The sequence below is a fragment of the Hibiscus syriacus genome, unplaced genomic scaffold (genome assembly GCF_006381635.1).
Source record: "Hibiscus syriacus cultivar Baekdansim isolate YM2019G1 unplaced genomic scaffold, ASM638163v2 tig00110528_pilon, whole genome shotgun sequence".
In the NCBI taxonomy this organism is placed as follows: domain Eukaryota; kingdom Viridiplantae; phylum Streptophyta; class Magnoliopsida; order Malvales; family Malvaceae; genus Hibiscus; species Hibiscus syriacus.
Window position 1 is genome coordinate 4791999 of NW_024062770.1, and position 9845 is coordinate 4801843.

Consider the following 9845-nt stretch of genomic DNA (forward strand, 5'->3'; position numbering starts at 1 on the left):
TGGGGGCAAATTGTATATTAGGGCAGATGAGAAAACTAGGAAAAAGACTGCGAGTCCCCTGTTATTGATCTTAGGGTAAACTACCGATTTGGCACTTCAACTATTACTTTTGTTCTATTTTGATCATTCAACTACTTTTTGTTTCAAAATCATACCTAGCATGATGTTTTGGTTTCACTTAGACAGAGACGAAGTCAAAACTTAATTTTAACAGAGGCCAAATTGTTTTAATGATTTTAAATTTTATACAAAATTTTATTTTTATTATTTATTTATTTAAAATAATATAAATAATAACATCAAAAAATACATATTAGTTCTATCATTTCTATGAAAAACAAGTATAAAATTAGAAATAAAATTAAAGTAAATAATAAAAAAAATATAAGATTTTAAAAGATGTTAAAAACATAACTATCACATAATCATAATAAAACATGTCACTACTTTAAATCTTGAAATGCATCAACGAGTGATATTGTACTAAATATAGTACTATTAAATATAAGATGAAACAACTCCAATTAATAAATATAATATTGCTTAATTGCTTACCTTTAAAAATTTACAATCAATTGCACGAACCAACTTACTTAAGTGATTAAGGAATCATTGTTGTTCCTAGAGGTCACGTGTTCAAGCACCAACAACATCAGGGTAATTGAGTGTTTATTGTCAAATGATTGAGAGTATTTAGAACATATACTAATTTGTAATCACATTAGCTAAATAAAAAAAATTCAATTAAATATGACCACTTATTATATTTTATTTTGAGAATGATGAAATATTTGCAATATTTTTAGGATAAAATACACGTTTAGTACCTAAACTATTACTTTTATTCTGTTTAGGTATCTAAACTTTATTTTTTTGGAATCATATCTAAGTTTAGTTTAAGTTTTATTTTGGTATCCCGTCATAATGGTGTATTGATGTGTCACCATAAGATAACGTTACGTGATCATTGAAAAAAATAAAAAGAAAATGGATTGTCAACATTTATGTTACTCTTTTAATGATGGATACCAATTTGAAACTTAAATTAAACATTAGGTATTATTTTGAAAAAAGTAAAGTTTAAGTATCAAAACAAAACAAAATTAAGAATTTAAGTACTAAACTTGTAACTTAACCAATTTTTAATTATTTTTATAAATTACAATAGGGCTCGGGCCCAAAGGGCCCCAATGCCCTTTCGCTTCTGCATTTAGGTCACTCACGTTAAAAAATAATAGTGATGTTGACGTATTATCATAATATACTTTTATGTCATCCTTGATAAAAAATTAAAAAATAACACTCCAATAGTTTGTTAAATTTTTAACTGATAAAAAAATTAAACTAAAAGGTAATATTATGCATGATTTAAAAAAATATTAGTTGGGCAATTAAAACGGAAAACAATAATAGTTGGGTAGTACGCATGTATTTTACCCTTGATTTTAATTGTATAGTTAACAACGGATCTTGAAACAAATTATTATTCAGTTTTTTTTTCCTGTAAACTAATTACTACTATTTTTCATCGTTCAAAGATTTTTCATTTATAGTTCTCTCTCTATATATAAATTTAACATGTTCCTTTCCAATTCCTTCGTAAATCCCTAATTATCATTCGATCTCTCATTTCCCCTTTTTTCCCATTCCTTGGGTAAATTATTTTCAAAACCCTAAAATTTGTTTCTAGATCCGTTATTAATTTCGCATTTCATTTTTAAGATTAATCTATGTTTGTTTGATTGGAAAACAAAAAGAAAGGGTGATTTTGAGTTAAGGTTGGCGGATTCCTGGCTCAACTAAATGGCGGATCCTCTTGGACTCCGCCCTGATAGGATTGCTCATCGTTTTGAGATCATTTATTGTTTTGCTGATGCGGTTAGTGTGGGATGGATTTTGATAGGCTTAAAAAGCAGTAATCATTGCGAACTGTGACATAGGAAGCCGCGGAAGTTGAAGCATGCTGAGCGTGCTATTGGTGCACCTCCCTTCTGATATACCAATTGTTGGCTGCGAGCTCACGCCTTACCTGCTCTTACGCCGACCCGACAAGACTGTGACCACCGATGACGTGCCTGAGTCGGCCCATCTTGGTGGTCACTTTTTGAGGTACAAGTGGTAGGTGTTTTTAAATCCCTCAATAGTATTTTATATTACTTTTTGGGGGATGGGTTGGTTATTACAACATTTATGATTTAGCGAAATGGGTTTTGATTTAATCTTATATGATCTTTCTTTTACTGAGTGAGTGCTTGAATAAAAATTAAATAAACTTTTTTCTACGTTAATACGAAGGAATCTTCTTATTTTGGCCAGTTGGATTTGAGCTAGTTTTTTTGTTGTGATATTATTTGATTGTTTTAGTAAACAGTGTATAAACTTCTTTTTTAGGTGGTTATGAATAATTACATAGGGGAATGTATGGAATTGAGGTTTATAAGTTGTTGCTATCCACTTTTTGTTGTTATCTGCTGTCTATGCTTGAATTGGAATGACACTTCATAGTTGCAAAATATGCCATGATGAATCGGCTCTTCAACCTAGAATGTTCTGTTGCTAATAATTATTTTATGGGTGTTATTATTATTATTATGACCACCTTGGCATGTTATTCTTTGGAAAGTTTGCTAGACTGTTTCAACTTAGATTGAGAAGTACCAAATATAAAATGTTGGTTTGAGAAGTACAACACATAAAATTTTGATTATACAAAGAAGGAATCATTCAGCTACAATAGCGGATGCATAGTGATCTCCTGTTGTTAACTGTTAAAAAGGTGGTAATGGGGCATTGAATATTTTATTGCCTATTTCATGCTTTTGCTATTTGAACTTGGGTGGAAAGTAAATTTAGTTACATTATGAAAATTATGGGAGATGCCTTGGAAGGTAATAGAAACTTGTAGTGGTTTCCATTTGTTTCATCACAAAAGATCCTAGAACTTTATCCTTGACATCAGTTTACATGTGGCAATTAGTAATATAAATTTTAATTGATTGATTATTCCTTGGATCGTATTTAGATTTGTTCACTACAAGACAAATCTTTAACTACTATGTTAATGAGCGACACATACTTTGTGTAACTTTTAGTTTCACTGGACAATTTTGATGAGGATATTATTCATTCTTACTGTAATTTCTGGATTCATATTCTGGAAAACAGATTATGTTGGCTATATCTCGTGCAACTTTTTTTGTGGTTTCAAATCTTTTAATTTGTCTTCTCCTGGGAATTTAGTGGAAACTTATATAATAGGTTGACTGTTACAAATTTTCCATTTATATTACATGTCTAATGCAAAATGTTTCTTTCTTGGTTCTGTTTCGTAGGTATCGCATACAAAGTGATAGAAACGTTGCTGTCTGTAGCATACACCCCTCTGAACAGGCCACATTGCAGTGCTTAGGCTGTCTTAAGGCTAAAATACCTGTTGCTAAAAGTTACCACTGCTCTCCTAAGTGCTTCTCAGATGCGTGGAAGCATCACCGTGTTCTGCATGACCATGCTGTAAATGAAAATGGAAATGAGGAGGAAGTGATATTTGGCCGTTTCAATAGCACAGGGTCTGATGTTATGAATTCTAGCATATCTGGTTCAGCATCGAGCGGTAACTTGACAAATGGTTCTATACCTCTGTATCCTGCTGCAGTTACACAGAGGAGTGGTGGTGAAACCTGGTTTGAAGTTGGACGCTCTAAAACATAAACACCTCAGCAGATGATATTGGCCATGTTCTCAAGTTTGAGTGTGTTGTCGTTGATGCAGAAATGAAACTACCTGCTGGACATCCCAATACTGTTTTGACATCTCGTGTAATTCCTGCTCCTTCCCCCATTCCTCGGCACTTGATCCCAGTAAGCGGAGCTGATATGATGGGTCAGCTTGATTCAGATGGCCGTGTTTCATCCTCTGGAACTTTTACAGTTCTGTCATACAACATTTTGTCTGGCTCATATGCAAGCAGTGAGTTGTACAGTTATTGCCCTTCATGGGCTCTTTCTTGACCATATCGCAGACAGAATTTGTTGCGTGAAATTGTTTGGTTATCGTGCAGACATTGTCTGTCTTCAAGCGGTAATACTTTCAGCTAATAATTGATGAATGATGATAACTATGTTTTAGAACTTCTGTTTTGAACTGAAAAACAGCTTTGAAGCTTAGTGCATGATAAAAAATTGCTTCAATGTTTAGTGTTAGTGATTATATCGAGTGGAGATATAGAGCTTGTGTACTTTTTTCAGTTTTAATTAGATGCGGGTCTGTGCTCAGCTGTATCCTTTTTTCCTTTTAGATGCAAAGGATCATTGTATATGTGTGTATACCTAAAAGAGTTTATTTGCCTCGTTAACTTGTTGATCTAATACTGGAAGTGGTGATGATGAGTGATGCTTTTTTTTTTTATAGGAATTGAAGGCCTCGTTAAAAACCCCCTTCTTGATTAAAGGAGCTTGTAGAGGAGCTCCTTAATCAGCGGAAGGAGGAAAGAGTGCCTTAAGATTTCATTAAACATAAGAAATTACATAAGATACAACCAGAGAGCCACCCCCATCGTAGACAGAAAACCAAAAGCAACTGAAAACAACCCTCTACAACAACACTAACAGCCTAATTCATCTCAGCTACAACATCTCTAATATGACTAACCAGACTAAAAGCCAAAACTTACCCGAAATACAACACAAAACAATACAACTATAATAGAAGCCAAATATATCAGCTGACACAATCCATAGAAGCCAAAATCTAACACCAAAGCCATGAGCTTCCACACGATAAGAGTACAACAAAGCTAACTTCGAAAACTCTCTATTCGCCTTTCTGCCACTTATTGCTCGTTTTGACGTCGGAGACCATCCGAACCTTCAACTCCATAATCAATAATCATATTCGAGTCCCCGGAAACTATTCACTACATAATGTTTCTTGAATCAACAATCCTCCTTAGTTCAGAAAAAATTAAACATTTGAGCCCGTCCCTCGTATGATCCAAGATAAGATCCTCATCTCGACCTACTTCCTCAGGAAACAGTTAAAAATCAACAGAAAGGGATTGTGACACACCTTTCAATACTTCCATTGCTATAATTTTCGAAATCAAAAACACATGTGACACACGGGTAGGCAACTGCCTTTTCCAACAAGGACGAATCTACCAGACAGATTCTGAGCTGAAACAAGGTTTAAATTCAGAAACATAAACTGTATAGATCCATTCCCCGACTTTCAAATCTAAAGATTCTTCCACTCGAGCTTGGCAGTTCGTAATAATGAATCAAAGCCCTATCAAACAAGTCGGGATTTAAGGTCCCTTCCTCAATGGAGATAAGTTCTCCCCATTTGTCTGCAATGTTTCTGAAGGTGGAATGACTCCACACAAACGGTGGGATCCCTTTGCATAATAGCCATGCCCGACGGCTGCTGCACTGAAAATTTTCCGACCACACTTCCACTTTGTCAAAGCAGTTTTTCAACCCCCCAATCTGATTATTTAGAGTATAATCCCTACTCTCTATATCTTCAAAAATGATTAAATTTGCTAAACCGCTTAACCTCATAATTTTCGGGCTAATATGCCTTGTGCATAAAAGAAACCAACTCTTTCATTTTTATAAATTTTCTGCACCAACCTACCAAGCTATTTCTGAGAGTTAAGAGCTTATCCTCATCAGCAAAACCGACAATGGGAGCCTCTGAAACATCCTCCACTTTACTCTTGGCCTCGATTGGTTTAGGACCAGAAAACTTCTTTCTCCAGAAAGCTTCACGAGGTTGAAATCTCTCCATGAAAACTCTAACTGTAATACCATGAATCTTAGATCTGTTAGCACAGTTGATAGCCTTCCTCGCGTCCTCCAATCTGGTGAAGCGAACAAAGCCAAACCTACTTCCTCCCTTGCTTTTTTTGTTAGGGATGAAAGAATCAACCACCTCGCCATATTTATCGAATATTAGCCAAAGACCTTGATGATAAAGAAACTCTGGAATATTGAAGATGATCACCGTAACGCAATTTTTCCCAACAGATCTTTTCACCTTACTTGCCATAGCTCGAGGAAATTTGAAATTTGAAAACGCCTAGGTTAGAGAGAAGCAGGAGCTTCTCTCACTAATCCAAAAATTTATATATTTTTTATATTACTTTGAAACTCGTCTTATCGTTTAATTGGAATTTGCAGAGCTAATGCACAACAGCTAATGCTCGAATGATGCTAATAAGGAAATTATTTCACTCCTGCTCCATCTTTGTTAAGAAAGTATGCAGTTTTCCATAGTTAAATGAGAAATAATTTTGTCGGCCAGAGGCCCAGAATTTCTTTAGGAGCATTAACTCGTCATTAGCCAGAATTCATCTTCAACCTTTGGTCATCTAGATGAACATTGAGTGTGGCTAAATATCAACTGTATAATATTTTCAGGTGCAAAATGACCATTTTGAGGAATTTTTTGCCCCTGAGCTGGACAAATATGGGTATCAAGCTTTGTACAAGAGGAAGACAAATGAGGTTGCTTAACAACTCCCAAGGTTCTCATCTCAATGATTTAATGGCATTACTCTTATGTATAATTTATGTTCTTTATACTGCAGGTTTACGGCGGAAATATACATACAATTGATGGTTGTGCTACTTTTTTCCGTAGAGATAGATTTTCCCATGTCAAAAAATATGAGGGTCTACGCATTTATACATTTGGTTTTCTATGCTAAAGTAAATCATATCTTGCAGGTTGAATTTAATAAGGCAGCTCAATCCTTGACTGAGGTTGCAGTTCAAACTACTCAGAAGAAAGCTGCTTTAAATCGTTTGGTTAGGGTAATAAATCTATTATAAGTATAATTATTTGGATCTGTTTCCATTCTCTTACAGAACATACTTCTATAATATATCATGTAAAGTTTTCTTTGTTTGCAGGATAATGTTGCCTTACTTATGGTTTTGGAAGCAAAGTTTTTACTCGTGGAGCTGACAATCCTGGGAAGCGACAGCTTCTCTGTGTGGTAAGAATTGTTGCTTTTATTCTTATATGCTACTCTGGCCTTCTCTATTCGTGTTCTCTAGTTTACGTAATTTTATTTGCATGTTCTATTTATGATAAAAAAATGACATCACATGATTAGTGATGATTGATAAGCTTTTTGATCAAGGTTTTTTATTTGGCTGCTGGTATGTTGAACATGATTTAATCATTCTGCAAGCTGCTCTTATCTGAATTAAAAAAGGGTAGTTTAGGAGAATATTTAGACTTATAGGCTTGAAATCATCTAGTGGTATGGGCTATGTTATCTGGGTTCTGTCTTATGCTATCTCTAACTGAACCTTTAAAAAAGGAAAGTTTAGAACTACTTGTAAGAAAACTAATTTTTTCTTGGTCTGCCTAGCTTTGAGTAAAGTAGCCCATAGCTGGTTTTATAGAAATGGAAGTGAGTGATTTGTTGCTATGTAGTTCTGTTAGTTGGTTTGTAGGCATATTCTAGATCAGGTTACAGGTGTGAATCACTCTGTAGGCTGCAGGTAGCAGGCTGTTTGTGCTGCAGAAAACTGGTGTAATGTACTCAAAATGGTTGAGTATACTCTAGCTAGAAGGTTTTATTGTGAACAATAAGTATATTCTAGCTAGTAGCTATGCTGCTCTGATTCTTTGTTTTTGTTAAAGTACCCATGTCCGACATATAGATAAGGGATATGACTTTTAAGGGTCCTCCAAATTCATCTAAAATCTTAGAAAAATCTGATCATACCTGTGTTTGACACACTCGTATCTGACACATAAACCCTCGGGTTTGACTAAAGTAGAATAGAAGTATCAAAATCCCGTGAAACTTTTGCATACTTTATGACTAACCAAATGGCAATTGGATTATATTGGTTTGGTTATTATGTGCTCTCTCTTTCTTTGATTTGGACTGCATTTGGGTTCTTTTAGTCTCTCTGACTACTACTTCCCATCTTTTTAAAATGTAGCATGGAATTGTTAATCGTACTCATCTCTTCTTGAAGTTGGGCCATTCTTTACATTCATGAAAATTGACTTTACTAAAGACAGTTTACATATTTACTATATTGTTTGCAACTCTTTCATTTCATGCAACTGTTTGATTCTATTCCTGGTTTTGGAATGCAGGCAAACACACATGTAAATGGTCCACCAGAGTTAAAGGATGACAAAATCTGGCAGGTTTTAGTTTTCTTTAATCTGTATATCTATTTATACATTAATGTGTAGATATTTCAAAATAGTCATTATTTTTTGATTTTTTAATGTTTTAGGTGCATACTCTCTTAAAGGGATTAGAGAAAATAGCTGCTAGTGCAGATATTCCATTGTTGGTGTGTGTGATCTTAATTCAGTTCCTGGGAGGTAACACTCATATCTTTTACATAATGTTCTATTGTTTAGTGCCTGGGATCCATTTTTTTGTATTATTTTTTCAAAGTTAAATATATTTTGTACAGTGTCCCCATTCGCTGCTTTCTATGGGAAAGGTAGATCCATTACATCCAGAATTATTAGTAGACCCTCTGCGATTTTGCGTCCTCACAGCAAGTTGACTTATCAGTTGCCACTGGTAAACACTCTTTACTGCCTCAATAGAAAACTTATGTTTTTTGCCCTATTATCACTGTTAACAATGTTTCGATAGGATTTTTAAGATAATAAAGGAGACAATCTTCAGTGGAGAAAGTGGCCAGGGTTATACATTATTCTGGGGGTGTTTGACAAAGTTTGTTTATTCGAACAGGTTAGTTCCTACTCACCCTTTGCAAGAGGTGTTGGTCTTGGTTTGGAACATCAGAGAAGAAAAATGGACATCACAACTAATGAACCTTTATTCACAAATTGCACAAGAGATTTTATTGGTACCCTGGATTACATATTTTACACTGGTGGGGTTATTGTTTTAAAAACTTGGATGATTGGAGAATGCGTATACAAATTATATTTTATCTTGAATGGCTTATCTCTGAGATTCTCGTCTCCTTAGATGATTTGGCTTTAATTAGTTTTGTGCTTTCAGCGGACTCTTTAACAGTGAAGTCCTTATTGGAACTCTTGGATGAGGATAGCTTGAGGAAAGACACAGCCCTTCCTTCTGCGGAGTGGTCCTCCGATCATATAGCACTATTAGCTGAATTACGGTTCCAGCCAATGCCTAGACGCTAAGGTATGTCATGATGCACCCTTGATATTAAATGACACAACATGAAATAACTCCATCCATGCCGGGTTCAAGGTGTCCGGAAAGATTGTATACATAAAAATAACAAGCAGTTGTTTAGGTCATGGAGATTGGATACAGATAAAAAAGTATTTGTAGGAAAGGTAGATCATGGTCTCTTTGATGGAGGGATCTTTGCTTTGATTCATAAAAAAAATGATAATTCCTTTGTCATTTTTTGGTGTTGCTTTTGCAAATAGAAATCTCCATCGACGCAGCAGTATAATTTTAGTGAATTGTCCTTTGTTTCATAGAGACGATGGTTACCTATTTTCAACTTGGTTTTTAATTAGTGGAATGTCCTCCTTCCCATCTTATCTTGAAGTTCATGTTTCGGTTTTTTTTCTCTCCAAGAAGTAACATTTTAATTTCCTCAGTTGTCAGGTTTGAACAAGCAATTGAGTGATTTAGTTCAAATGTTTTAATACTGGATATCTGCGGTTTGTGAGTCATGGATTACATTAACTTTTACATGATTCCATGACCAGGAAATCATCATGCTTTCGTCACACCAAATTTACATTTATTGGAAAGAATTTCACAAAAAATTTTAGTTTTGCATATTAGGGTATTTGGGGTAAAGTTTGCTGCAGCCTTGTACCATAATCAAATACCATCATCTTTC

The 9845-nt window shown here is 34.6% G+C and overlaps 1 pseudogene; it reads left to right on the plus strand.

The window, feature by feature from the left end:
- The first annotated feature begins 1570 nt into the window (after positions 1 to 1570).
- Positions 1571 to 9324, plus strand: LOC120130219 (annotated as a pseudogene).
- The last annotated feature ends 521 nt before the right edge of the window (positions 9325 to 9845 follow it).